The 27,692-nt window shown below is 38.7% G+C and overlaps 1 protein-coding gene and 1 long non-coding RNA gene across 3 annotated transcripts in view; one reads left to right on the top strand and one right to left on the bottom strand.

The window, feature by feature from the left end:
* The window catches only part of CHST9 (carbohydrate sulfotransferase 9), a 251,748-nt gene extending 227,208 nt beyond the window's left edge, over window positions 1-24,540 (bottom strand). Inside the window, exon 1 of one of the 2 annotated variants that reach the window (XM_025886848.2) lies at window positions 24,278-24,540. The gene's annotated coding sequence lies outside the window, so the exon portion shown is untranslated. Of the gene's footprint in view, window positions 1-22,610; window positions 22,632-24,277 lie in introns of those variants that run through there. The other variant, XM_073898377.1, reaches the window with a different exon arrangement.
* Window positions 23,992-27,692, top strand: part of LOC141373746 (uncharacterized) — an 88,858-nt gene continuing 85,157 nt past the window's right edge. Inside the window, exon 1 of the long non-coding RNA XR_012380064.1 lies at window positions 23,992-24,163. This is a non-coding gene — a long non-coding RNA (uncharacterized lncRNA). The remainder of the gene's footprint in view (window positions 24,164-27,692) is intronic.

Below are 27,692 nucleotides of genomic sequence, written 5' to 3'. Positions count from 1 at the left end.
TGTAGGTTTTTCATAGATGGCTTTTATGATATTGAGGTATGTACCCTCTATCCCTATACTCTGAAGAGTTTTGATCAAGAAAGGATGCTGTACTTTGTCAAATGCTTTTTCTGCATCTATTGAGAGGATATGATTCTTGTTCTTTCTTTTGTTAATGTATTGTATCACGTTGATTGATTTGCAGATGTTGAACCAGTCTTGCAGCCCAGGGATAAATCCCACTTGGTCATGGTGAATAATCCTTTTAATGTACTGTTGGATCCTATTGGCTAGTATTTTGGTGAGAATTTTTGCATCCATGTTCATCAAGGATATTGGTCTGTAATTCTCCTTTTTGATGGGGTCTTTGTCTGGTTTTGGGATCAAGGTAATGCTGGCCTCATAAAATGAGTTTGGAAGTTTTCCTTCCATTTCTATTTTTTGGAACAGTTTCAGGAGAATAGGTATTAATTCTTTAAATGTCTGATAGAATTCCCCTGGGAAGCCATCTGGCCCTGGGCTTTTGTTTGTTGGGAGATTTTTGAATACTGCTTCAATTTCCGTCGTGGTTATAGGTCTGTTCAGGTTTTCTATTTCTTCCTGGTTCAATTTTGGTAGTTGATACATCTCTAGGAATGCACCCGTTTCTTCCAGGTTATCTCATTTGCTGGCATAGAGTTGCTCATAATATTTTCTTATTATTGTTTGTATTTCTTTGGTGTTCGTTGTGATCTCTCCTCTTTCATTCATGATTTTGTTGATTTGGGTCATTTCGCTTTTCTTTTTGATAAGTCTGGCCAGGGGTTTATCAATCTTGTTAATTCTTTCAAAGAACCAGCTCCTAGTTTTGTTGATCTGTTCTACTGTTCTTTTGGTTTCCATTTCATTGATTTCTGCTCTGATCTTTATTATTTCTCTTCTTCTTCTGGGTTTAGGCTTTATTTGCTGTTCTTTCTCCAGCTCCTTTAGGTGTAGGGTTCAGTTGTGTATTTGAGACCTTTCTTGTTTCTTGAGAAAGGCTTGTATTGCTATATACTTTCCTCTTAGGACTGCCTTTGCTGTACCCCAAAGATTTTGAACAGTTGTGTTTTCATGTTCATTGGTTTCCATGAATTTTTTTAATTCTTCTTTAATTTCCTAGTTGACCCATTCATTCTTTAGTAGGATGCTCTTTAGCCTCCATGTATTTGAGTTCTTTCCTACTTTCCTCTTGTGATTGAGTTCTAGTTTCAAAGCATTGTGGTCTGAAAATATGCAGGGAATAATCCCAATCTTTTGGTACCGGTTGAGACCTGATTTGTGACCTAGGATGTGATCAATTCTGGAGAATGTTCCATGGGCACTAGAGAAGAATGTGTATTCTGTTGCTTTGGGATGGAATGTTCTGAATATGTCTGTGAAGTCCATTTGGTCCAGTGTTTCATTTAAAGTCTTTATTTCCTTGTTGATCTTTTGCTTAGATGATCTGTCCATTTCAGTTAGGGGGGTGTTAACGTCCCCCACTATTATTGTATTGTTGTCAATGTGTTTCTTTGCTTTTGTTATTAATTGCCTTATATAATTGGCTGCTCCCACGTTAGGGTATAGATATTTACAACTGTTAGATCTTCTTGTTGGATACACCCTTTAAGTAGGATATAGTGTCCTTCTTCATCTGTTATTACAGTCTTTGTTTTAAAATCTAAATTGTCTCATATAAGGATTGCCACCCCAGCTTTCTTTTGGTGTCCATTAGCATGGTAAATCGTTTTCCACCCCCTCACTTTCAATCTGGGGGTGTCTTTGGGTCTAAAATGGGTCTCTTGCAGACATCATATTGATGGGTCTTGTTTTTTAATCCAATCCGATAGCCTGTGTCTTTTGATTGGGGCATTGAGCCCATTTACATTCAGGGTAACTATTGAAAGGTATGAATTTAGTGCCATTGTATTGCCTGTAAGGTGACTGTTACTGTATATTGTCTGTGTTGCTTTCTGATCTATGCTGCTTTTAGGCTCTCTTTTTGCTTAGAGGACCTCTTTCAATATTTCTTGTAGGGCTGGTTTTTGTTTGCAAATTCCTTTAGTTTTTGTTTGTCCTGGAAGCTTTTTACCTCTCCTTCTATTTTCAATGATAGCCTAGCTGGATATAGTATTCTTGGCTGCATATTTTTCTCGTTTAGTGCTCTGAAGATATCATGCCGGTCCTTTCTGGCCTGCCAGGTCTCTGTGGATAGGTCTGTTGCCAATCTAATGTTTCTACCATTGTAGGTTACATATCTCTTCTCCCGAGCTGCTTTCAGGATTTTCTCTTTGTCTCTGAGACTCGTAAGTTTTACTATTAGATGTCGGGGTGTTGACCTATTTTTATTGATTTTGAGAGGGGTTCTCTGTGCCTCCTGGATTTTGATGCCTGTTTCCTTCCCCACATTAGGGAAGTTCTCTGCTATTATTGCTCCAATATACCTTCTGCCCCTCTCTCTCTTTCTTCTTCTGGGATCCCAATTATTCTAATGTTGTTTGGTCTTATCGTATCGCTTATCTCTCAAATTCTGCCCTCATGATCCTGTAGTTGTTTATCTCTCTTTTTCTCAGCCTCTTTATTTTCCCTCATTTGGTCTTCTATATCGTTGATTCTCTCTTCTGCCTCATTTATCCTAGCAGTTAGTGCCCCCATTTTTGATTGCCCCTCATTAATAGCCTTTCTGATTTCAACTTGGTTAGATTTTAGTTCTTTTATTTCTCCAGAAAGAGTTTCTCTAATAACTTCACACTTTTTTCAAGCCCAGCTAGTATCTTTAAAATCATGATTCTGAACTGTAGGTCCGCCATCGTACTAATGCCCGTATTGAGTAGGTCCCTGGCAGACGGTACTACCTCTTGTTCTTTTTGCTGAGGTGATTTTTTTCATCTTGTCATTTTGTCCAGAGGAGAACAGATGAATGAGAGAACAGAATGCTAACAGGTTAACAACGTCTCCAGGAAATATACTCTATACAAATCAGAAAAGACCTGAAACCAGGGGACAAGAAAGGGAAAGAAAGAAGAGAAAATGAAAGGAAAAAGAAAAAGATAAAAACAAACAAAAACAGAACAAAACAAAAAAAACCAGAATATGATCAAATATGATCAGGCTAGTGCATAGATCGGTGTCACACAATAGCTTTTGGGCATATTTTGGTCTGTTAGAAGAAAGTGCCTGCTAAAATTTTAAAGGAAGAAAGACTTATATCTGTACAAAATAAGGGTTGATACAATGAAGGGATGGCAGATGACTGTAAAGATAAAAATTATAAAAGATTTTATAAAAGGAATTGATAAGAAGTTGTTTTAAAAAGAAAGAAGATTTAAAAAGAAAAAGAAAAAAGAAAAAAAGAAAAAAAAAAGGGAGAGAATGTGATCAGGCAGGAGAATAGAACAAAGCCATACACTAGTGATTTATGGTATATTTTGATCTGTTAGAAGAAATTGTATCTCAAAATTTTAAAGAGAGAACAACTTATATATATATATGCTAAAAATAAGGGTAACTACTATGAAGGGATAAAAATATGACTCTAAAAATGAAAAATAGAAAATGTTTTTTTTAAAAAGAGATTGATAAGATGTTGTTTGAAAAAGGGAAAAAGAAAAATTAAAAAAAAAACAGTTAAAAAAATTAACTTTGAAAAACTAATGAATTATGGTAAAAAAAGCCATGAATTCTATGTGCAGTATTCCCCTAGTGCTGGAGTTCTCCCGTTCTCCTTGATCGGTAAACTTGGTCTTGGCTTGCTGGCTGTTCGTGCTGATCTTCTGTGGGAGGGTCCTGTTGCCGTGGTTCCCAAATGTCTTTGCCGGAGGCAGAATTGCCCTGCCCTTGTGAGTCCGGGCTACGCAAGCTGCTCAGGTTTGCTCTCAGGAGCTTTTGTTCCCTGCAAGCTCTCGGTACAGCCTTGGAGGACCAGGGTGAAAATGGTGGCCTCCCAATCTCCGCCCGGAGGAGCCGAGAACTCAGGGCCCCGCTCCTCAGTGCGCCCCCAGAGAAAAGCAGTCACTCCCGTGTCCCCGGTCTCCGGCCGCACTCCGTGCTCACCCGGCCTGTGACTGAGCGTTTCTATCTCCGGCACCCGACCCCGTGTGGAGTCCCCAAACCCAGCAGATCCCTGCGGTGCGATCCCGCGCCGCTCCTCCCGGGGAAGGAAGGGGAGTCTCCCCAGCTCTGCCGCTTGTTGGGTCCCTGCTGGAGGAGCCGTGGCCCGACTGGGCTGCGGATCACAGTTTATGGCCACCCCGAGCTGAGAGCCCGCACCTCGGCTCCGTCTCTGCAGCCGGCTTCCCTGCTCCGATACCTGGGAGCTCTGCCGCACTCAGGCACCCCCGGTCTTTCTGTGACCCCGAGGTCCTGAGTCCACAGTGTCCCGCAAGGGTTCCACCCCCCGCTTAGCCACTGGAGTGACGTCCCTCAGCGGAGCCGACTTCTAAAAGGTCCGATTTTGTGCTCCGCGGCTCTGTCACTTGCCAGAAGCGGCCGAGGGAGGCCCCCTCCCCCGCCGTCTATCCTCCCGATTATCGCCTCAGATTCACTTCTCCGCACGTCCTACCTTCCAGTAAGCAGTCGCTTCTCTGTTCAGAGTGTTGTTACTCTTCTTATCCTCAATCCCCTGTTGAGTTCGTAGGTGTTCAGAACAGTTTGATCCCTATTCAGCTGAATTCCTGAGACCAGACGAAATCCAGGTCTCCTACTCCTCCGCCATCTTGCTCCGCCCCCCCATTATTCAAATTCTTAAGAACTAACTGCATTCATTTTTGCCCATGGGCATACGAACATTCTCTCCTTTCTTTTTCAGACCCTCTGCTAACCTCAAGCTAGTCCTTGTTTGTTCTTTAGGACTCATTTTTGAAGTGATGTTCATGGCAACCCCCATGCCAAACACAGTGCCTTAGACATAGAGAGTGGAATATAAAGATGTGTTGAATAAATGAACAAAAAAACTCCTGGGTAGATAACTTATCTCTAGATAATCTCTTCAATTCAACACAAATAAATATTGCTTCATCAGTCTTTCTTAAGTATTGCTTATTACATAATTTTCCTTTGCTTAAAAAGTCATTAGATTTTTTTTTGTTTTTGTTATTGTTGTTGTTTGATGTAAAAGAAAACTCTTCCGTCTGCCTTTTAGGCTCTTCATAAGGTGGTCACTATACCTCTGCAACTTAATTTCCTGCTGCCCCCCAACAGAAAGCCTCCTCTTTAATATACTGATTCCTGAGCACTCCATGCTCATCCGTACATACATCAATTTGTTTTTTCTTTTTATGACAACTATCCTGAAACTTTCTTCCTTTCTGATCTCTATCCCATACATGAGCAATTCAAGGTTAACTTCTCTCATATAGCTTCAGAACTACTGTAGCCCATATTGATGATAATAGCAACATTTTAGTCATTTATCAAATGTATTTTGAGAATCTATTATTTGACAGACATTGTTTAGGTACTGGGACACAAAAGTAAATTGGGAAAAAGCAAGAAAACAAGTTAAAACAAATTAAATATATGATTACAAAGTGTGAGAAATGCTAAAAGCATGGGCAAGGTAACACAATATAGTGTTATTAACTATATGGTCTCATTTATGTAGGGGATCTAAAAAAACCCAAAAGCCAAAAAACAACAACAAAAAAAGAACTCATAGAAACAGAATAGGAAGGTGGTTACCAGAGGCTGGGAAGTTAGGAAACTAGGGAGTTACTGGTCAAAGAGTATAAGTCTTCAGCTATAAGATAAATAAGTTCTGGGGTTTGTAATGTATAGCACAGTGACTATAGGTAATAACACTATATTGTGTACTTGAAAATTGCTAAGAGAGTAGATCTTAGGCATTCTTACCATACATACACACAAAAAGGTAGCTATGTGAGGCTATAGATATGATAATTAACCTGACTGTGGTCATCATTTCAGAGTGTATATTTATCAAATCATCATGTTGCATACAACAAAAAAGATAAAATAAAATGGAGAGTATCTTGAGTAGGTATGACTTAATCAGGTGATCCCTTTAAAAGTGGGTCCAGGACTTCCTTGGAGCTAGAGATGCTCTTCTACTGGCTTTGAAAAAGCAAAAAGCTAGCTATGAACTTCTTATGCAGAGGGATGGCCTTTAGGAACTGAGGGTCTCAGTCCTATAGCTGTAATAAGTGAACTCTGTCCATAAGCTCAATAAGCTTAGAAGACAACCCTGGGCTTCCGATGAGAACGCAGCCCAGCCAAGAACTTGATTATAGCCTTGTGATATTCTGAGCAGAGGATCCAGTTAAGTTGCTCCTGACTTCACAACAAGGAAAGATATCAGAGATAAAGAGGGGCATAATATAATAGTAAGGGAGTCAATTCTCCAAGAAGATATAACAATCCTTAACACGAGAGTATAATAAGAGAGCATCAAACTATGTGAGGCAAAGATTGATAGAACTGCAAGGAAAAACAGATAAATCCACTATTATAGCTGGAGACTTCAACAAACCTCTATCAGAAATGAAAAGATCCAGGGGCACCTGGGTGGCTCAGTCAGCTAAGCATTTGCTTTCAGCTCTGGTCATGATCCCAGGATCCAAGGATCAAGCCCTGCATCAGGCTCCCAGTCTGATTCTGTTTCGGAGTCTGTTTCTCCCTCTCCCTCTACCCTACTTCCCCACTCATGCTTTCTCTCTCTCACTGTCTCTCTCAAATAAATAAATAAAATCTTAAAAAAAAAAGAAATGAACAGATCCAGCAGGCAAAAAAAGATCAGTGAAGGTACAGTTTTACTCAATAATATGATCAGTCAACTGGATATAATGGATTGTACTACTTCATCCAACAATAGCAAAATATACATTATTCTCAAGTGTACATGGAACATTTACCAAGATAAACCACATTCTGGGACATAAAACAGGCATTAAAATTTTTAAAAGAATAGAAATCAATAATGTCTGTTCTCATATCACAATGGAATTAAATCAGAAATCAATAACAGAAAGATGGCTGGAAAATTCCAAAGTACTTGGAGATTGAACAACACACCTCTAAATAACACATGGGTCAAAGAAGAAATTGCAAGAGAAATCTAAAAATATTTTGAACTAAATGAAAATGAAAAATACAACTTATCAAAATTTGTGGTATGCCACACAGTATCAGTGCTTAGAGAGAGACCTATAGCCCTGAATGCATATATTATCTACAATAAATCATCTAAGCTCCTAACTTAGGAAATTAGAAAAAGAAGAGCATGTTAATTCCAGAGTAAGTAGAAGAAAAGATATAATAAAAATTAGAACAGAAATCAATGAAATTTAAAACCGGAAATCAATAGAAAAAATAGAAAAATCAATAGAAAAAAAATCAACAAAACCACAAGCCAGGTCTTTGAAAAGATAAAAAAAATCAACGTGTCCAGTCAGACTAATTAAGAAAAAAAGACAGAGGAAACATATTGCTAATATCAGAAATAAAAGAGAGAACATCAGTACATATCCCATGGAAATTAAAGGCATAATAAAGAAATGTTATGAACAACTCTATGTCCACAAATTTGATAAACTATATGAAGTGGATCAATTCTTTGAAAGACAGAATCTGCCAAAATTCACACAAAAAGAAACAGACAATCTGAATAGGCCTACATCCATTAATGAAACTGAATTACTAGTTAATAACCTTCCAAAACAGAAAGCACCAGAACTTGGGTTCACTGGTGAATTCTACCAAACACTAAAGGAAGAAATTATACCAATTCTTTATATTTTCTGTCAGAAGATAGAGGCAGAGAGAATAATCTCTAACTTGGTCTATAAGGTCAGCATGACCCTAATACCAAAACAAAAGAAAGACATTACAAGAAAAGAAAATTATAGATCAATACCTCTTATGAACATAGATGCAAAAATCCTCAACAAAGTATTACCAAATCAAATCCAACATTGTATAAAAATAATTATACACAATGACCAAATAGGATTTATCCCACATACGCAAGGCTGGTTCAACATTCGAAAATCAATTAATGTAACCCATCACATCAACAGGCTAAAAAAGGAAAATCACACAAGAATATCAATAGATGCAAAAAAAGCTTTTGAGAAACTCTAACTCCAATTCATGATAAAAACTCTCAATAAAGTAGAAATTGAGAACTTCCTCAACTTGATTAAAAAAATAGCTATAAAAACCCTTCGGCCAATATTATACTTAATAATGAGACACTCAAAGCTTTCCTACTAAGATCAGGAATAAGGCAAGGATGTCTCCTCTCACCACTGCTTTTCAACATCATACTGGAAATCCTGGTTAATGTGGCAAGATGAAAAAAGGGAATAAAAGGTATACAGATTGGTAAGGAGACATAAAACTGTCTTTGTTCGCAGGTGACATAACCATCTACGTAGAAAAGTCAACAAAAAAACCTCCTGGAACTAATAAATGATGATAGTAAGATTGTAAGATACAGTTTATACACAAAATATACAAAAGTCAATCACTTTACTATATACCAGCAAGGAACAAGTGGAATTTGAAATTAAAAACACAATGCCAATTTACATTAGTAACCCACCCAAATTAAATACTTAGGTATAAATATAACAAAATACGTGCATGATCTATATTAAGGAAACTACAAAATTCTGATGAAAGAAATCAAAGCACTAAAGACATGGAGTGATATTCTATGTTCATGGACAGGAAAACTCAATATTGTCAAGATGTCAGATGTTCACAACTTGATCTATGGATTCAACGCAATCCCAATCAAAATCCCAGTGAGTTTTTTTTGGATATCAACAAACTGATTCTAAAGTTTATATGAGAGGCAAAAGACTCAAACAGTCAACACAATGTTGAAGAGGAAGAATAAAGTTGAGGGACTGTGACATTCAAGACTTGATGTAAAGCTACAATAATCAAGACAGCATGGTATTGGTGAAAGAATAGGAAAATAAGTCAGTGGAACAGAATAGAATGCCCAGAAACAGACCCCCATAAATACAGTAAACTGATCCTCCACAAAAGAGCAAATACAATAAAACAAAGATAGCGTTGTTTTGTTTTGTTTTTTAACAAATTTTGTTGTATTAACTGGATATCCAAATGCAAAAAAAAAAAAATGAATCTAGACAGAGAACTTACACCGCTCAAAAAAATCAGCCTAAAATGGATCACAGACTTAAATGTAAAACAAAACCATAAAACCCTTAGAAGATAACTTGAGAAAATCTAGGGAGACCTTGGGTATGATGTTGACTTTTTATATCCAACACCAAAGACATGGTTCATGAAGGATAGAATTAATAAGCTGGACTTCATTAAAGTTAAAAAAGTTTGCTCTGTAAACATCATCATGAAAATGAAAAGATAAGTCACAGACTATAATAAAATATTTGCAAAAGATATATCTGATAAAGGACTAATACCAAAAACATACAAAGAACTCTTAAAACTCAATGATAAGGGAGTAATGGACCAAAGAACTTAGACACCTCACAAAGAAGATACACAATGGCAAATAAACATATGAAAAGTTGCTCCATATTATATGTCATCAGAGAAATGCAAACTAAGACAACAATGAGATACCACCTATCAGAAAGGCCAAAATCCAGAACACTGACAACACCAACTGCTGATGAGGATGTGGAGCAACAGGAATTCTCATTCATTACTGGTGAGAATACAAAATAGTAGTTACTTGAGAAGGCAGTTTGGAAGTTTCTTAGAAAACTAAACATACTGTTACCATAGAATCCAGTAATCATGCCCCTTGGTATTTACCTAAAGGAACTGAAAACTTATGTCTACATAAAAACCTGCCCATGGATGTTTAAAGAGTTTTATTCATAATTGACAAGACTGGAAGCAACCAAGGGATGCCTGGGTAGTTCAGTTGGTTAAGCGTCTGCCTTCAGCTCAGGTCATGATCCCAGGGTCCTGGGATCAAGTCCCGTATCAGGCTCCTTGCTCAGCGGGAAGCCTCCTTCTCCCTCTCTCTCTGTCTGCCGATCCACCTGCTTGTGCTCTCTCTCTCTGAGTCTCTGTATGTGTGTGTGTGTGTGTGTGTGTCAAATAAATAAATAAAATCTAAAAAAAATCTAGAGAGGAAACAGAGAGGAGGGTGAGAATTGCACATATACTCTCAAACCTTGAGCTGGATATATATTTTCCTAAACATAATATCATGGTTCCAAAAGACTGTCCATCAAACCTTAGATTGGGACAGTGAGATTTATAGTAGACTATAGGGAATGTGGATACTTCCCTATTGAATCTCAGAATGACTGGGGATGCAGGACTGGAGAAAATACCATACCCATCTACTATTTTTATTAGCTCTGGAATATCTCCCAGCTGAGGGTACTGTGGGGGGAAGTTTAAGGGAAGCCATGACTACTACGTCATAACACAGAATTAGAGGCTTGAATTAAACCTGAGAGCAAATGCAACAAGGTGGGTGAGACAGCATGTTCTAGACAAGACCGTGGGGCTGCAGACTGCCCCACTACACCAGCTCCTGACATTCCACATCGTTGGCCCCCATCAAGAATGGAAAAGAAATGGAAAAATGGCTTATGGACTAGAGACATAGGTGCCAGGCAAGGGGGCAGGATGGGGTGGTGGTGCAGGGAGAGGGATAATCATCAGGCAAGCAAAAATTCAGTAAGTACAAATTCACAGGAGCCCTCCTAAAATAAACTCCCCCTTGTTAATAAAATCTAGCAAAGCACAAAATAAATCAAAATAACTCAGAAAGGGAAACAGTAATGAAAGGACTGTTTTGAGCACTGCTTTCACTTAAATATGAAAATATAAAATTTGACATAATAAGAAAATGTAACAAAAATCTAAAATGAGGAAAGGGAATTGGAAGGATTCTTCACTTTATTTTTATTTTGTTACCATATAGTAAAATTGACTTGGGGGGGCGGTGCACAGTTTCATGAAGTGTTATAAATGTACAGGGTTCATAAAGAGATTCTTCTGCTATATTTTATTTTACTACTAAAGTACTTTTTCAAAGCAACCGAGTGGATGCCACAAAAGCAAAAAACAGTTAATCAGTAATTTCAGCATGCACTGACAGGGAGATTTCTCAGGTAATGATTAGGTATTTATTTATTTCTGATAACTATGATTTTGAGTATAGTTTAGTTCACTTCTGGAGAAAGGTTTCACAGTTCTCTTTTGCTATTTCTTTTATGATTGCAATGTTTTGAATAAAGGTAAAAATAGAACAACAACACTATTTTCCATTGTTTGTTTTATTTATCCTTTCTGAGACTTTAGGTAAAATGACCTATTAAATACCATGAATGAAAAATAGTTACATACTTGGTCTAGAGTTCTGCATTCTGTGTGTAGAGAATTCAAATATACTTATAACATCTAGAATTATTCCCCAAGGCACAATCTTTTACATGGATTTATTATCAAAAGGTTCTATTTGGGCAAAGTCTTATTATTATATGTGTATATTTTATAAACTTGGAGTACAAATAGCTTCCAGCTAATAATTACCTACACAAATTGTTCGCATAGCTGTTCTCTTTTAATGCCAAATTCTATAAGGAAGTCTGCTTTCCCTATTGTTATAAATTCTAACAACTTTTAACTTATGTTGTTCATGGTCTTGGAACTTTTTAGAAAAATATGAAATAAAAATATATTAACAGTTTAGTAAGATCACAAAATTCAATTTCACCCATTCTCTCAAGTCTTATCAGTGGTGTGGCTATCCACTGTCTTAAGACTAATATAAATGTAAGTTATATAAGTAGTTTGGAGTGGGGGAGAGAGGGACAGTGGTACAAAAGCTATTATTTCCTTTATCTGAAGATAATCAAGACTTTTAAAGAACCAACTCCCTCCCCATAATAACTTGTTACTGTTTACCCCTTATTAAAAGAATGCCAAGTTCAAGCAGATTATCAATATTTGTCTAAATATAAGCTGAAGATGAATCATAACTTTTTCTGGTGGGGAGTTCCTATTATTGTGACTTTTAGCCTCAAAGCATATGCTGGTAGTATCAAGAGACCGGTTCTTTCAGATTTTTCAGAAACTCTAATCTTCTCTTGTTATAATTTATAATAACTCATAAACTATCTTATGAAATATAAGGGGAAAGAACTCTTAATATTTGTATCTTCGGTTTGTTGTGTCTTAAGATATAAGAAGTTCTAGAAGTTCTTTTATTTAGTATTATTATTGTATATCAAGAAGCACCACACCCCTTGGTCTGGTTATGTGAAAGGTCCATCTCCTAAGCAGCCCTAAATGTTATCTTAGGACCAAGCAAAGTATTCCCACAGGGACCTGAATCCAAATATTGTATCATACACTTTAATGGTAGAAGAAATATTTTAAATAGTTAAAGTCGATTTTTTTTCTGAAGAGATAATTTATTACAAATTTTGTAAGTATTTTTAATTTAACCTCTTTTACTTTGTGCTTCATATAGAATCAGCCCTCACTTTACCGATTAAACAGGGAGCTTTATTATTTGAGAGTTGTAAATGGATGGTACTGCGAGTTAGGTACCTACGTCTAATACATAAGCACTAACGGTTCTTGCCCACCTTCCAGACAATGTACAGTTGAGAATCACACTGGACCCTAAATTTTACTGGGGCCCTGGTCAGATCTATTCTACACTGCATACTGCAGTCTGTTATGTTGTGCATCTTATAGTGAAAACCATCAGTACTGTAATTGTTTAATAGGCAAGCACCATAAGGTAAGTTGTCTCCTATATTGTCTAAAAGATAGTCTTTTAAGGATAGCTCTCCTTAAGTGTTTAAATGTAACTTACAGAATATTGCAGAATGCTGAATGAAGATATTGGGATACTTCAGAGAGGACACTTTACTAATGGCCTGAACAACTTTCAAACATGCTAGCTCATGTCCATACAATATGATAACGATCTCATCTGTTGCATAGTTGGCTTAGAATCACAGAATATTTTACCCAATTTTTATTTTGAAAAACATCTAACCTGCAGAAAAGTAGCAGTAATATAATGACTACCATACAATCATTACTTTAACAATTGTTAACATTTGCCACATTTGGTTCTCTCTCTTTCCAGCACTTTTAAAACAATAATTTTGCTCAACCACCTCAAAGGAAGCTGCAGAGATCATGAGATTTCACCTGTAACTACTTCCAAAATACATCCTTCCCCCCAAAAGACATTCTCCTACATGACTCCAATATGCTTATCACACTTAGGAAATGTACCATGGATGTTATATTATTCTATGATCTACAGTCCAAATTCACATTCCTCCAATTGTCCCAATATTAGCCTTTATCGCTTCCTCCCATTCAGAATCTAATCAAGAAGGATGCATTGCAGTTAGTTGTCATGTCTCCCAGTCTCCTTTAATCCTGAACAGCTTTCTAGGACTTTTGCGTGTGTGTGTGACACTGACATTTTTGAAGTGTCCAGGTTGATTATACTGAAGAATATCCGCCAATTTGAAGTTGTCAGATTGCTTCCTTATGATTAGGTGCAGGTGAAATATTTTTGGCATTATAACTTCACAGGTGATTACGTGTCCTACTTCATGTGTGTACCATATCAAAAGGTACATGATGTCAATTTGTCCCACTCGTGGTGATGTCAAGCGTGATTACTTGGTGAAGCTGGTATCTGCCAGATTTCTTCCTGGAAAGGTATCTTCCCCTCTTCTAGTTAATAAGCAATCTGTGAGATGCCATTTAGAGATAGCATGAATATCATATCTCCAAAAACCATTCACCTAGTGCTGGAGTATCCTTTGATTACTCTTGTAATAGTGTTGCAAAAAGGTGACTTTGTAGTTCCATCATTTTTTAACTTATTAGCTTGTATTCTTTAGCAAAACAGAGCTTTTCCTTCTGCCCATCACCATCTGCACACTACACACACACTATACACTCATGATTCTTTTCATATTCAATGTGCTCTAATCCATTACATACATTACTACTTTTTATGTTCAAATGATCCCAAATTGGGCCTTGAAGTAGGAGTCCCTTAAATCTGGCTCTTATGTCCTTCTGATGTGTCTCCATTAGTTTTGAACAATTCCTTATTTTCTGGCACAAAGGGTTTGAGGCTTAACAGATTCTCCCCTAAACTAGTCAAAGCAAGAAGGCTTTAAATAAAAAGGAAAGTAACTCAACTCAATTTTAATACAGCAACTGGAATTTAGGCACAAATATTAAAACAGTATCTAAACGCAGTAAGTGCCAAGTATGGACGGTCTCTTCCTTAACTATTTTAGGCATAGCTTGAAGCCTCTGTGCAATGCTTAAAAATATGAACTTTTAATTTAAAACCTAGGCTTTTATGTTACCCTTTCATTTGCACATATTTATTCTTATTTTAATTTTTGTCCTCCTTCATCTCATGTATCTCCACACATGGGCCATATGGACAGGTAACCTCAAAAAGATTTTCTTTTTCTTTTCTCTAAAATGGTACAGTCTTAGATCACTGTCTAATGCCAAAATATCCACAAACGGCACAGCATAAAACTCTTATAGGGTGAAGCCTTTTAAAATTCATGTAATTTTCAAGAGATTTCACATGTCAGAGGAAATAATTGTAAAGGAATGCTTGAACCCTTTTTTGGGGGGGAAGGTAAGAAATTCCATAGACCAGCCATACTTTCTAAGCAAATGTAACACTGCACAAGTCACCTCTGAATGAATCACTGATAGGCACAGAAATTGAAGAAAGAGGAGTGTGGTATTTGGGGAGATCACAAAGAAAGCAAAAACGTGGGGCTTCAAAGCTTGCAAGTTTTTATTTATGTATTTTCACTAGAATGTGAGGGTGGGTGTGACTGGATGTTGGTGTGTAGTACATATGTGTGCGGGCACACATGCAGGGTTAAAGATACCGATGATCAGTCAGCACTTATTTAATCAATACTTCTTACACTCCCACTATGAGAGGGCACTGCAATATTTTCGAGGAATATAAAGACCATCAAAACTAGACAGATCTCTACCTTAGTGGCTGATTAAATAATTACCCAAATAAATGTGAATTTGCAACTATCTGGGGTGAGGGATATCAATACATAAATATGGATACATTTATGCATACAAACATATATGTGTATATGTATTACAAGGAGATTTGGCTCAGTCTATGGGGAAGAAATGGCTCATTTGAGGAAATGACATTTGGGTTAGTATTTGAAGCACTAACTAAGAGTTACCTAGGCAGTGTTTGGGTATGTGTATTCATGGGTGTGGGGATGGCAGGGAGCATGGCAAGTCAGAGCTACTAGAAGAAAGCCAGCCAGCTGAAGCAGAAGGAAAGAGTAGGAACATCAAAGAGATGAGACTGGAGGGAGCCCAATATTGCTGGGTTTCAAAAAATCAGATGCACAGCTTTGGGCTCTACCAAGCAATGGTAACCCATGGAAGTGATGTGTGTAGTTAAAGGAGTGATAATTACATTTGTACTGGTGCATGGAATAGTAGGAAAGCAATATCGGATGCCAGGAGACCAGTGATGAAGCCCCTGAGGTTTTCTACATAGCAGAGGGTGAAAGCTTAGACTCGGGTGATGGCCCAAGGCAGATTTGTAATACACTTAAAAAAATGTATTATTGAAGTGTAATTGACATACAGCATTATATTAGTTTCAGGTGTACGATTTATAATACACTTCACCCAATCAACGACTCAGTGAAGGTTCTGATATGGGGTGAAGGAGAGGGAATGTCAAGGATAAAATCTAGATTTTATCTGGAGCTGAGGAATACTGGAGGTTCAGGTGAGATGTGCAGAGGTCACAAGTTTGACTTTGACATGTCTCATCTGATGTTTCTTTAAGACAGAGAAGAAATGCCAAATACATAGCTGGATCTATAAGTGGGGAACTTAGAGGGACTTCTTGAGCTGTAAATATGTTTTATAGAGTGCTCTATATAAAATACATGCCAATAATTTCAAGAAATTTCTAATTGGATAATACTCAGTGTATGTATGCTGGGAAAATTCAAGGTGAACCGAAGTTCCAAGGTACTAGATAAACAATCTCTCCTACTTGGGAGTTCAGAAATTTGCAAATCCATTTCCATTCAAAACGCTGTTATAATTCCCTGAATGGCAAAATCTGAAAATATGACTTTGCTAGATTTTTTTAGCAAGTCACAAAAGTGATAATGTAAGTATAGGATTAATACCTAAAATATTTAACAACCAGTACAACGTGAGTTCTGGCCACAGATAACCAGTAAGACCATCCCAGTGCATCCAACTGACTGCCAACCCTGTCACAGTAATGGAGTCTCATTCTCTAACGGTAAAAGTTCCTAACTGAAAATCAGAGTGCAAATATTAGAAAGTCAAATAATGTTAATGGTCACTGCTTTTAGTCCAATAATGTCACTCACACATAAGCATCTTTTAATACATTCAGAAAACTGATTTGGGGGGGAGAATAAATTACCCTCACTCTAATCTGTTCAAAGAAGGCTGTGGGAAAAATCAAATTTATTTAGAGATATGCTTCTAAAAAATCGTGCCTGCATTTCAATTTTGGTATTTCTTTTTTAAAGTAATCAATGACATCATTTTATGTAAATCTTCACAGACTATATTTGCTTCAGGTAACCTGTAACAACAGGCCACAGTTCGAACTCCTGTGATAAAAAAGAAAACAATAAAAATGACTACAAAACTAAGTGAGCCTTGAGCTTCTTGCTTCTGAAAGTAATGGAAAAGCAAATATTACATTCTTCATTTGAATTGACAAAATTGTCTTATTTCTAGAGGCTTCTGAAATTTCTTTCACTACACTGACTGGGTGTATTTTTCCTTTTCTTAACTACATTCTTTAGTGTGTTAGATTTCAGTTTAGGGTAGTGTTGAAGTAAAAAGGGGCACAATGAGGCTAGTAACTGGAAGAAGTCATATCTGTTTATTCCAGCAAAAAAAAAAAAAAAAGGTTTTTCTGTTGTATGGTGGAGTTAACAGCGCAAAGAGGGAAGAAGTCTTTGCTTTCACAATCTTTGCCTTATTCCATACAAGAGTAAAAAGCATAACAAGAAAAGGCAGATTTCCAATAAAATTTCACTGCCTACACAGATCTTTGTGTTCTCAAATGAAAGAAACTCCTTATTTTCCTTATCACCTCCACAATCCACCACCCTCAATTTCATCTTCTCTCAATTCCCACTGCACCACTACACTCTTATTAGAAATCGTAACAAAAGTAGACCAAAGAGTTAGGGGTCAGTCTGAGGTTGAGCATTGGGCCATTCAACTGACTGAGAAGCTTCCAGTAAGAATGAACAATATATACCAAAACAATCATAGATCAAATTGTGTTCTGTACAATTGCTGCATCCCCTTTGTAGGAAAAACCATCTCTCATAATTGGGTAAACCATGCCCTCCTATGTAGAGAATTTTGTGGTTATCTCAAAACAATTGGCTATTCTCTCTCCCTGCCCACACACACACCCTGTGACTTTTATCTTAACTGTTAGGAGTTTACATTAAAAAGTCTCCTTCTTTAAAAAGACTAAGATATACAATGTTATAAAAGACATCTAAAATGGACCTGGAGTGGAAAGTAGTCTAAGAAAAAAAAAAACAATTATTACTTACAATTTGATAAGTTCAAGATACTTGCTGTAGCTAATACTGAAATGACATCTCACCTAACTCTTAATTTTCAAGAGCAGATCTTACGTTATGGTCTGCTAGTCCAAACAGTAGAAGTGAAAATTTTTGAGTTTCCCTCTCAATTCCCTCGTTACTAGGGTCCCATGTTCTCCCGTGTGTTGCATATACAGGTAATCCTCAAAACCCTCTAATCTCTCTGCAAATACTCTCTATTTTGCAAAGAGAAGAGATGCTGGAGTGCTTCTAGTGTGTCAACAGTACCCAGACTACTAAGACAGACACCACAGTTGTCTATACCTTCCCTCCCGGCCCAACTCCTATATGCTAGCACAGGATGCATTTATTTTAAGCAATACCAAAAAAATTCTACTACAACACTTTATTGCATTGGTGACACATTTTTGCCTCTTTTGTGAGCATACTTCACAGCACTATTTTATGGTGCAACTTCCAATACTGAACCAGTGCAGTTCTTTGTTTGCATAAACATGTTTCAAGGACATTCAAAATACAATCTCAAATAATACCTCCTTTCCTGTTTTTTCAGTGCCTGAAATTATGTGTGAACACGGATGTACATACATATAACATATGCATATACACACATACATATGGGTGAGTGTATGTGTTGTCTCTGTCTCTATGAAAGCCTTCAGTGCTTTTTGGAGACATGCATCTAAACAAGGTTAAGGCCTGGGAGAACTAAAATACTAGCCAGCTTGCATATTAGTTTGTCAACACTCATAGTCACCCAGTAAAGAGGGATTTCTAAGAGAAATGAGGACCAGAAGAAGTAAACTTTTATAAAGGTGCCAGTGACAGAAAAATATCAGAACATGAGCTTGAGTTTGATGGTCAGAGAGTCTGTACTCCTAGCCCACTGAAGGCAGGAGACCAGTGCACAAGCAGGACAGTCCTACTCAAAAAAATAAGGATAGATGAGTTAGGGGCATGAAGAATAATCTACGCCATCATAAAACTCTTATTTATCTAGTCCTATGACTCTCCTCAGGGTCACACCGCCCCTAGAGAGTATTTGGGGGGGGGGTTGGCTACACTCTGGTTTGTTAGTTATTGGGACAGGGGAGTGTGGTTGGCTTTTAGTGTGGAAGAGCAGTCCTATTTAATGAAGAATTTCCCCAAATACCCCATACAACATGCAATGTCCCGATGAACTAAATTTAGAGTGGACATCAACCTATAGAATCTGGTACATAATTGCAATTAAGCGTTTCATAAGAATTTCCACTGAAATCCTGAGACTGACAATTAAGGTCACCGGGGTGAATAATCATTCCATGTGGTCTGTCTCCTAACTCTAGAATTGATAGACTACAATAGTAGAGGCAATATCAGCACTAAATAATTTTCATTTTAGAAGTATTTTATCTGCTATTATTGATGATATGGTGGGTAACCTGCAGAACCCCTTGAAATAGAGTTCACACTAGGAACAGCATGAAAATGTTCCATAAAATAGGTTTGGAATTTTGGTGATAGTATATTAATAGTATTTACTCTCTCATTTGCAAAATATCACACTTCCACGTTTTCTCCACTCTGACAGTCTATAATTTGACTTGGCATATTTTCCCTGGAACGATTCCCATTATATTCTTCTTTATCTCATACAAATAAGTCTGGTTTGTAATTATCCTAACATGCTTTTAGTCTATCCTGTTCCTTCATTTTCCTGTACTTCTTGTAGAGAACATTTTCTGATGTTTTATTCATTATATATTTAAGCAAGCTTCTGCTTCTATGATATGTGCTCCAGTGAAGTCATCCCCAGATATCAGTATAGTTATTAATTACAAATTACTTTTATTTTACTGCTCCTTTCCATTACAGATAGATTCGGTAACTAAGTTACTGATGAATCACATTTCAGGATATGAAGGGGGAAACACAAAATATTTGCTGTTTAAAAAAAAAAAGAGAGAGAGAGAGACTAAGAGGGTTGAGAACCACGGTTTGGTCCATGGTGACCACCCAGTGGATGACAGAAGACAGAAAAATCACAAGCCTTCTGCATCTACCCCTGTACCATTCCATTTTGTGATTATCGTGGGGCGTTGATACCGTGATGGCCAGAAAGAGTTAACTCCCCTGCCTAAGCCCCCAGCTTCCTATAGGGGAGCTGAGTGAGTCAGGAGATCAGGTTTCTAGTTTCTGCTCCGCCACTAACTTCCAGTGTGACCTTTAGCAGCTCACAGTGATCACTGTGGGTCCCCATTTCCTTAACTGTAAGGAGGGCATTGAAATAAATTACTTTAAAGGTCCTTTCCATCTCTATAACAAAATGCATAATTTTGATTCTAAGATTTAGGCACTGATCAGAAGAAACTGCTTTAACAAGTGTGCATAAAATATATCCTGTGGGCCTCAATTATATTTCCAACCACAATATTTCTTTTAAAATAGTCTAAGGACTCGAGCCTTTAAAAAAAATGCCAAATGCCATGCCCTATAAAAAATTTTAAAAAACTGTTTCCTCAAAAAAGAGGTACCCCTCTACTTGCAGGAGTGAGCACATTTATTATGAGAACATAGTCACCCCTCTGAAGGGGACATCTACTTTATTACCTTTCTGCTCACTGCTGTAAAAGTTACAGTTTTACTTTTTTGCTTTGAATTCTTGAAATAAAAGTGATCTTATCTGCTTTTCCAATCATATATTTTTGGCACCTCTAACCTTGCCCACAGAGGTTTTCTAATAGTCCACAGAACTAAAAATTCAACAAAATGTATATACAACTGAACGGTGACTACAAACGAGGTGTTTAACGGCCTGCACTATGGTGTGAATCAACTTCTTGTTCAAGTAACTATTTCATCCACAACCAATTTTGCCCTAGAGCTTTTGAAAAACACAATAGAAATCTGTTAAATTGCCAGTCTTGCTGAACTTCAACTATTTTCTCTAACCAGGTCCACAGTAACAATAGATACTTGAGAGCGTCTCTTCAATGCAATGTACTTTGATTTGGAGCATAGGTACAGAGGTCAAATGGACCAGACCCCTTATTCTGGTGGCGTCTTGCTGTTTCTTCTTTAGAAAGTACCTAGGGAAGGCTGAGGATTATCACCTTAACACATACACATGTGTATGCTTTAGTAAAACCTCATGCTTACAGATTCGGTTTAGTAAGATTTATCAATCAGAATATTCCTGTTTGGTTTTCAGAAGTAGTCCACTATCATTAAAAAAAAAAAAACATATTAATCACCTCTCTTGCATGTGAAGTGGGATTGAATTTCTCAAATTTTGATTGTAGGACTTTTATTTTTTCCAGGAACATGTATAATTCTTAAAACATATTCATTAAGTAGGTATACAATCGAGTCTTGATTATGTTTCTGTGAATGACATATATTCCACTGCAAAGTTCCCATACCAGCTTTGCTTATTTCCATCACCCAGCTCGTTTCTGGGCAGGTTGCCCATCTGTATCACCTCCCTATAAATAGGTTTTGGTGTGTGAGGTATAGAAGCTCATTTAAAAATTAACCTAAACAAAACAAAATAATTAGAAAGGCAACTTGCCCCCAACAATGAAAATCTTTTCTAAACCAAACATGTAATATGTTCCAAAGACAAAAACAAATGACTTTTTAAATAACCATGATTTTGGATTATCTTTGCCTCTATTCTTCTCATTAACATGAATAATTCAGAGGGCTTACTATACATAGTGAAACTGTTTCCCCTCAATAATTCATTTTTAGTATACAGAAAAATAAGATCTAACACATCCTTATGTATTTCCAAAGGTTTAAATTAGACCATATTTTTCAAGGCAACTTAACTTTCAAAATTGTCTATAGTTTGGGCTCATTCCCTTCAGTGTTATCCTGGTAGTAACTAAGGAGAATCTTAAGCTTTCAAAGCAAAAGCAGTATAGTGCAGTGTACCAGGTCAGAAGGCAGAAACCTCACCTTTCTTTGGTTCTTGATATTCACCTAGTACGTATCAATTATTTGCAAAGTGTGGGCTAGATTGCCAATATCTTTTTCCTCAAAAATAGGAAAGTGTTTTGGAACATTACACCTGGATTTGAGTAAAAAGAATTTCCCAGTGTTCTCGCTGCACTGAAGGAACAATGTATTTATTATGCAACTTAATTTTGAGTGAGACAAACGTCCTAGCATTGCAGTTGTAGCTACAGCAAACATCCCTAAATGTGAAAGCTTTCTGGGATTGGGGAAGGAGAGGGAGACTCAAAATCCCAAATATTGCTCTAATGATGACATAAACAAAATGAAGGGTGTGAATCTATCTGTTGATTACATACAGACTTGTCCAACCCAAACACAAACATAAAGAATACTACCTAGGCATGTTACTCATATCCTATGCAATATCGACAGCCAACATCTGCGTGGGAAACAAAGTCTTCAGTCTACTTCATCCGGGGTTTGGAATATTAAGTTAGCCTCCCATTTTGTAAATTCTTCCTGGGAAGAAGTTATATCCTTCTGGAACCACACTAATTTTCTGGAGTCACGAGGCTGTTTAATGCACTGCTTCGGAGCACCAAATTTTACCCTTGTGACCAGGAAGAAAGGGAAAGAATGTCATCAGGAGGAGCCTGCAGCTGTACTAATTCTCAGCTTCTGTTTGGTAACAAAAAGGTGGAGAGGAAAAAAAAAGCAATCAGATTTCACTGGAGTATACACACCAGCTTTGGCCAAAGGCTTTAAACTTTTTTGATTTCTTCTTTCATTGAAAATAAAAGGAGAGGAGCTTATAGTGTAAGAAGCCAAACATAACAGTTACCAAACTTGGGTCAATCTCAGATATCACTGCAGCTATCGGGATATTCATGGAAATGTATGAAATGAGGATGTATGTTTTGATACCTGTGGAAATAAAAGACTGTGCTTTAAGTGAGTGGGAGAGAACAGATGGTTGGTAATGATTTAAAACATTTATGTTTTTGGACTGTCACCAAGCCTCTGTATTAAAAAATATGGTGCTTAGTCAGTACATACCAACATGTATCAGCAAGGTGCTCATTTTCTGGAGGATGCTACTGTAATAAAGGAGACAAAACTCAAATGAGGCACAAGGAAAATTCTTCTTGCTTTCTCAGGGCATTCAATGTGTGCTATTTCTTATTGACTATATTCAATCAAAATGTTTTCTGTGTGATGAGAGGATTTTAATTTTTCTTCAATAACTAGTCAACTAGTTATGGGTCCAGGAATTGTATTCCTTTTGAATGCACTGGGTAGAATTGTAATTGTGTTCTGTACATTTGATTCACTTTGACTGAAGCTCTTAAAAACCCCTAAAGCAATAATAAAATCTGGTAGTCCAGGGTAGTCCTGCACATGAAAAACAGTTAACATTCTCCTTATCCTCAGTTTGGTAGACAGGCATATGGTGTTACGATTATGTACTGGAATTGGCAGGTGCCAGACCACTGAATCAAGAAGACAGATAAATATTGAATATTGTCACACTGTCTTTTGGTGTGTATATGTGAGTCCAAAAGAAGCCCTTGTCCTTTAAACCCAGTGGCAAAGTGACAGCGCAGATAGAGCTTCATAGAGAAAGACTGATGCAATGTTTGGAGTTAAAGCGCTGAAAAATAAACACTGTAAATAATACTCTTAATTACTGTAAAAATTGCTGCAGGGGAGTCTTATTAAACATCTCCAGTGTTTTGATTTGGTTCTGATAACATAATGGGGGAAAAGTCACACGAACCCAAACACAAACTGTACTATTTACTTGCCATCCCTTTCATAACCCTGGGAACGATTCAGGAACAGTTTGCCTGTGGGAGGGAAGTTGGGGGTGGACCGCACGGAGAGGAGCAAGGAGGAGCAGCGGCTCAGGCTTCGCACCTGTGAACTTAGTTGGAAATAACTCCCGACAGGCATCAAACAGAACACCTTTTAGCCCTCTAACAGAAATATGCTGATAGGATGTTCAAACGGGGCAGAAGGGGAGCGGGTAAGCGTGCGAAAGTAACAGCAGCAACCAAACAATCACGCCGTTCCTACTCTCCCCAACCCGCTTCAATTTTCCTCCCCACATCACGCCTCCCAACCCCTTCGCGGAGGCCTGATCCCCCCCCCCCCGCCCAGGCTCCGAGTCTCCCAACTTCCCTCCTATATTGTCCGCAGCCTTCGCCAGAGCTTTAGCAAGGTCCCGGAGTTTGAGGCCGATGCAAAAGAGGCACCGCTGCAGAGATGCTCATCTTTCTGCCAAACATGCCGGAGGACCGGATACACCCGCATCCGAAACTCAATACTGTGCCTTGTGGTGTCGTCCTGCCAACCCCCGCTTGCGCCAAGTGGGGGCTGGCACCGGAATCCTGGAGTCCCGGGCGCCCCGCCGGGCCCGGGAACCCAGCACAGGTAGTGAAGTTCAGGCGCGCGTCCTCCTCCTGCGCCCCGTCCCCTCCGAGCAGGTCCAGTAGAGTGAACGGAAGTGGGTTCAAATATGGGCGGAGGGTGAGGGGCGAGGGAAAGACGGGGTCAGGAGGAAACGAAAGATGCCTCCCTCCGTCGACCGAGGCGAAGTACCTGAAAAGGTGAGGATGCACTTCCCCGCCCCCGCAGACCCCTCTACCGCGGCTGCTCAGCGCTCCCCGCAATCCCGGCCCCCCCCCCCCCCCCCCCCCCCCGCCCCCAGCCCCTGTGCTCACCTCGCCAGCGGCCGCCGGCTGGTCCCCCTTTTCGGGAGCGGAGCTTCGCGGCAAACTTCGCGGCGCTCCGGGGCAAACTCGGTGGACTCCTCCCCGCCGCGGGCCGTCGGGTGCGCAGGAGCGGGCGCGGCGCGCGGGGAGCAGGGGCAGCGCGCGGGGAGCAGGGGCAGCGCGGAGCCCGGCGCTCGCCCTCGCCAGTCCGCCCGGCAGGCTGCGGCGCCGCCTCGACTCGGAGCCCGCTCCGGCTCGCGCTCCGTTCCCGCCGCGGCCGCCGCGCCCCCGCCCGCCCCGGCGGCTCCGCCTCCCGCTTTTATCTCCCCTGCCGCGCGCCGCCCGCCCCGCCGCCCGCCGCCCGCCGCTCCGCCGCCGCCGCCGCCGTCGCCCTCTTCATCCCCGGACTTTCAGGCTTGTCCCCCGCCGGCCTCTCGCGCTGCCTCCCGGCCCCGGTGCGGCCGAGGCTCGAGTACCACCCGGTCTTGGTTTAGGAAGTAATTATCCTCGCCCTTTCCTAATTCCCCTTCCCCTCTTCACCTCTGCCCCGTCTCAGATTCCTTTCCCCGGTGTTCTAGAAACACCCGCAGGATTAGTCAGTAGGTTAGTAGGTTATCGCCAACATTGACTCCAAAGTCTTAGAATTTCTTTTGCTTCATTCCAAACATGCTAGCAACAATTTGACTGAACTAGAGCAAATAAAATGAACAAAACCCTTGACTGGGCAGCGGTTTAGGCAATTTTTATGAACTAAAGAAAAACGTTTCAAAAAAGTAGTAAGTGGCTAAACCTACCCCACTGCTACGTTAGAATGTATATATTTTTCAAACTGAGCTGTTACCCAGTTTCTGCACTTTCAGTAGGTCTCATTCTTGCCGGTGGCTTAGAAATAACATGTAACATGGGGAGGGTGGCTGGAAGGGAACTTTGGTTCACTGAGGAAATACTATAATAGGAGTTGCTTGCCCAATGCCACTCTCTTTGAAACAGAGCCTGATTCTTCTGTTATGAGAGTTTTATTTTTAATGTATATGTCTGCTAGTTTGTTATTAATATTGAGCTCAGATTATGTCTGTCCTCCATGCAGTGAAGGTTCTTACTCACCACTAGAATGAACCTCTTTCCTTGCAGTTGGACTTTCAAAGAAACAAGGTGGTGTCCCTGAGCTGTATTTGACTGGTAGGCGGTTGATGAGTGCTGTTGAATGAATTAACCAATTTAACTTAGTCGCTTTCAGTTTGGTCCTAGGGGTGTCATTCCACATTCTATGAAATCTTGGAGTTGTAACCATTATTAGATAGAGCAGTGAAGAAAGAGCTGGACTCTGCGTCTTGGCTGCTGAAAGTCATACAACTTCTGTGACCTGTGCCTTCTCCTTCGCAGAATAAAGGAGTTGAGCAAGAATATCATTATAACTCTGTTTTTTTAAATTCATAAAGTTTTTGTAGCCAGTGGGGGAAACTGGGCATGATCAGGTCAACCTCTGATTGAATTTGCTCGATTGATGTGCTGCTAGGCATTGCCAGCCTGCTGTTGGATAAGCATCTATTTCATTCATCTACCATCATACCAAATCAAACACTTAGAAGTATGAACTGTCTTCTACTCTTCATCCTCTGTCCAAAGCCGTTAAAAATATTTTTAATGACTAAGAAAATTGAGTTTTGTTAATATCCAAGGTTGATGAGTAAAGGTTCAAAGAATCACCTGAAAAGTGCATACCACGCATCAGGGTAAGATGCATCTTCTCATGACATTTAATTGGGAGTTATATGGTTAAATGAAAATACTGCCTTTTTTAAAATTTTGTAGTTAAACTAATTTAATTTTTACATAGTGAATTATTTCTGAAACATTGGTTCACAGCATGTTTCTAAATTCTCTAGTCTATTAATTTTGTTTAGTTCTGTGAATTCCTTGAAATGTTTAACTATTGACTGTTTCTGGGCAAGTATGAAGCTTCTGGATCATTGATCATTTAATGTGTAGGTTAGTAACAATTATAGTCATAAAAGGAGTTCCTGCATCAAATCATGAGTGCTTTTGTGGAAGGAAGGCTTCACCATCACAGGGCTGATATTACTGGGCTAAGCATAAGAAATGCAGTCAAACTTGACTTTAAAAATGCAACTAATAGTATGAAGGATGAGCCCAGCAAGCTGCTCATATTTTATGAAAAATGTGTGTAGGGAAAAAAAGGGTAGCAGGGTAGGAAAAGAGTAAGGAAGGATATTTTCCTGCTATCTATATGTACAAAAAAGCTACTTTAAGGTGTGAACACAGCACTGTTATGGGATTAGCTCTTAGTATTTTTGAGTTTGTGCTTTTCTTTAACCATGTGCTTCTCAATGATGACTTGCCTTAATGAACGGTCAAAATAATAATTCACAGAAATGCATTAAGCACAACATACAAGGTCATATGGGGTTGCAAATACCTTTAAACCATCTTATTTTTGTCTCCAGCTGTTTTGCTGAAGGAAAGCAGAGATGTGTTTACTTGGAAAGAAATACTTTCACATGAGTCAATAGAGCATAGCCCAGTAGCTACAGGAACTTCTCTTGCTCTTACTCTGTACAGCAGGAGCAAAATAAGAAAAATAATGAAAGAACATGATTTATGTTGATTCACAGTGAGGAAACACAAGCTTTCCCACTAAGCCAGAAGGGAAGAATAGCAGAACTCATGCAGTAGATGATAGAAGACACTTGGACCAACTTTTTCTGGGAGAAAAAATAAAAATTAAAAAAATATTAAGGAAAAAGAGGTTTAAAACGGTTTTTAAAAACCTTAAGCCAGGGAGGTGAAAAAGAAGAGTGCTGGAGAACTGGATTGAAAACTATGAAGATGGGCAAGTCTCCTCTCCCTGGGCTCTGTTTTATCTTCTGTAGTGCTTGAGGTCATTGAACTGGACAGGCCCTAAGGACCCTTCTACCTTCAAAACTTCTGCCATGTCTGGTCATGATCACTTATTTTGATCAACGCATTCAGATAATTATTCAACTTCACACGTCAGTTTATCTGCATAGTGACATCCAAAGCAAATTCTGATCAGAAAATAAAAGGCTGGTGTAGCTTTTTTTTTTCATTAGAAGAAATACAAAACAAAAATGAGATCCTACTAGAGAAATGTAGTAGTGATTATCTGAAGTTGATATACAGGATGCAGAATGTGGGTATCTTACAAAGTCGAACCTCCTCTCTGAAATTTAAGAGAAAAGTGTCCTATTTTCATATCAGGAATAAATAGGGCAAAGGACAAAGCATTAAAATTTTACAGTTGAGAAGTCTGGAAGTATAATGATTTACCTCCTACTACAGTAGAGTAAATCTTGCAATTTGAGGGAGCCTAAAATTATTATGCAATGGGTTGAAAAAAGAAAAGGGATTTGGTTCTGGGAGCTCTATCTTTAACATTTTTTTA

The sequence above is a fragment of the Callorhinus ursinus genome, unplaced genomic scaffold (assembly GCF_003265705.2).
Source record: "Callorhinus ursinus isolate GAN/ISIS: 27379988/994484 unplaced genomic scaffold, GSC_fseal_2.0 scaffold11, whole genome shotgun sequence".
Classification (NCBI taxonomy): Eukaryota; Metazoa; Chordata; class Mammalia; order Carnivora; family Otariidae; genus Callorhinus; species Callorhinus ursinus.
The sequence above is the reverse complement of the archived record's forward strand: the minus strand, read 5'-3'. Positions and strand labels throughout refer to the sequence as shown.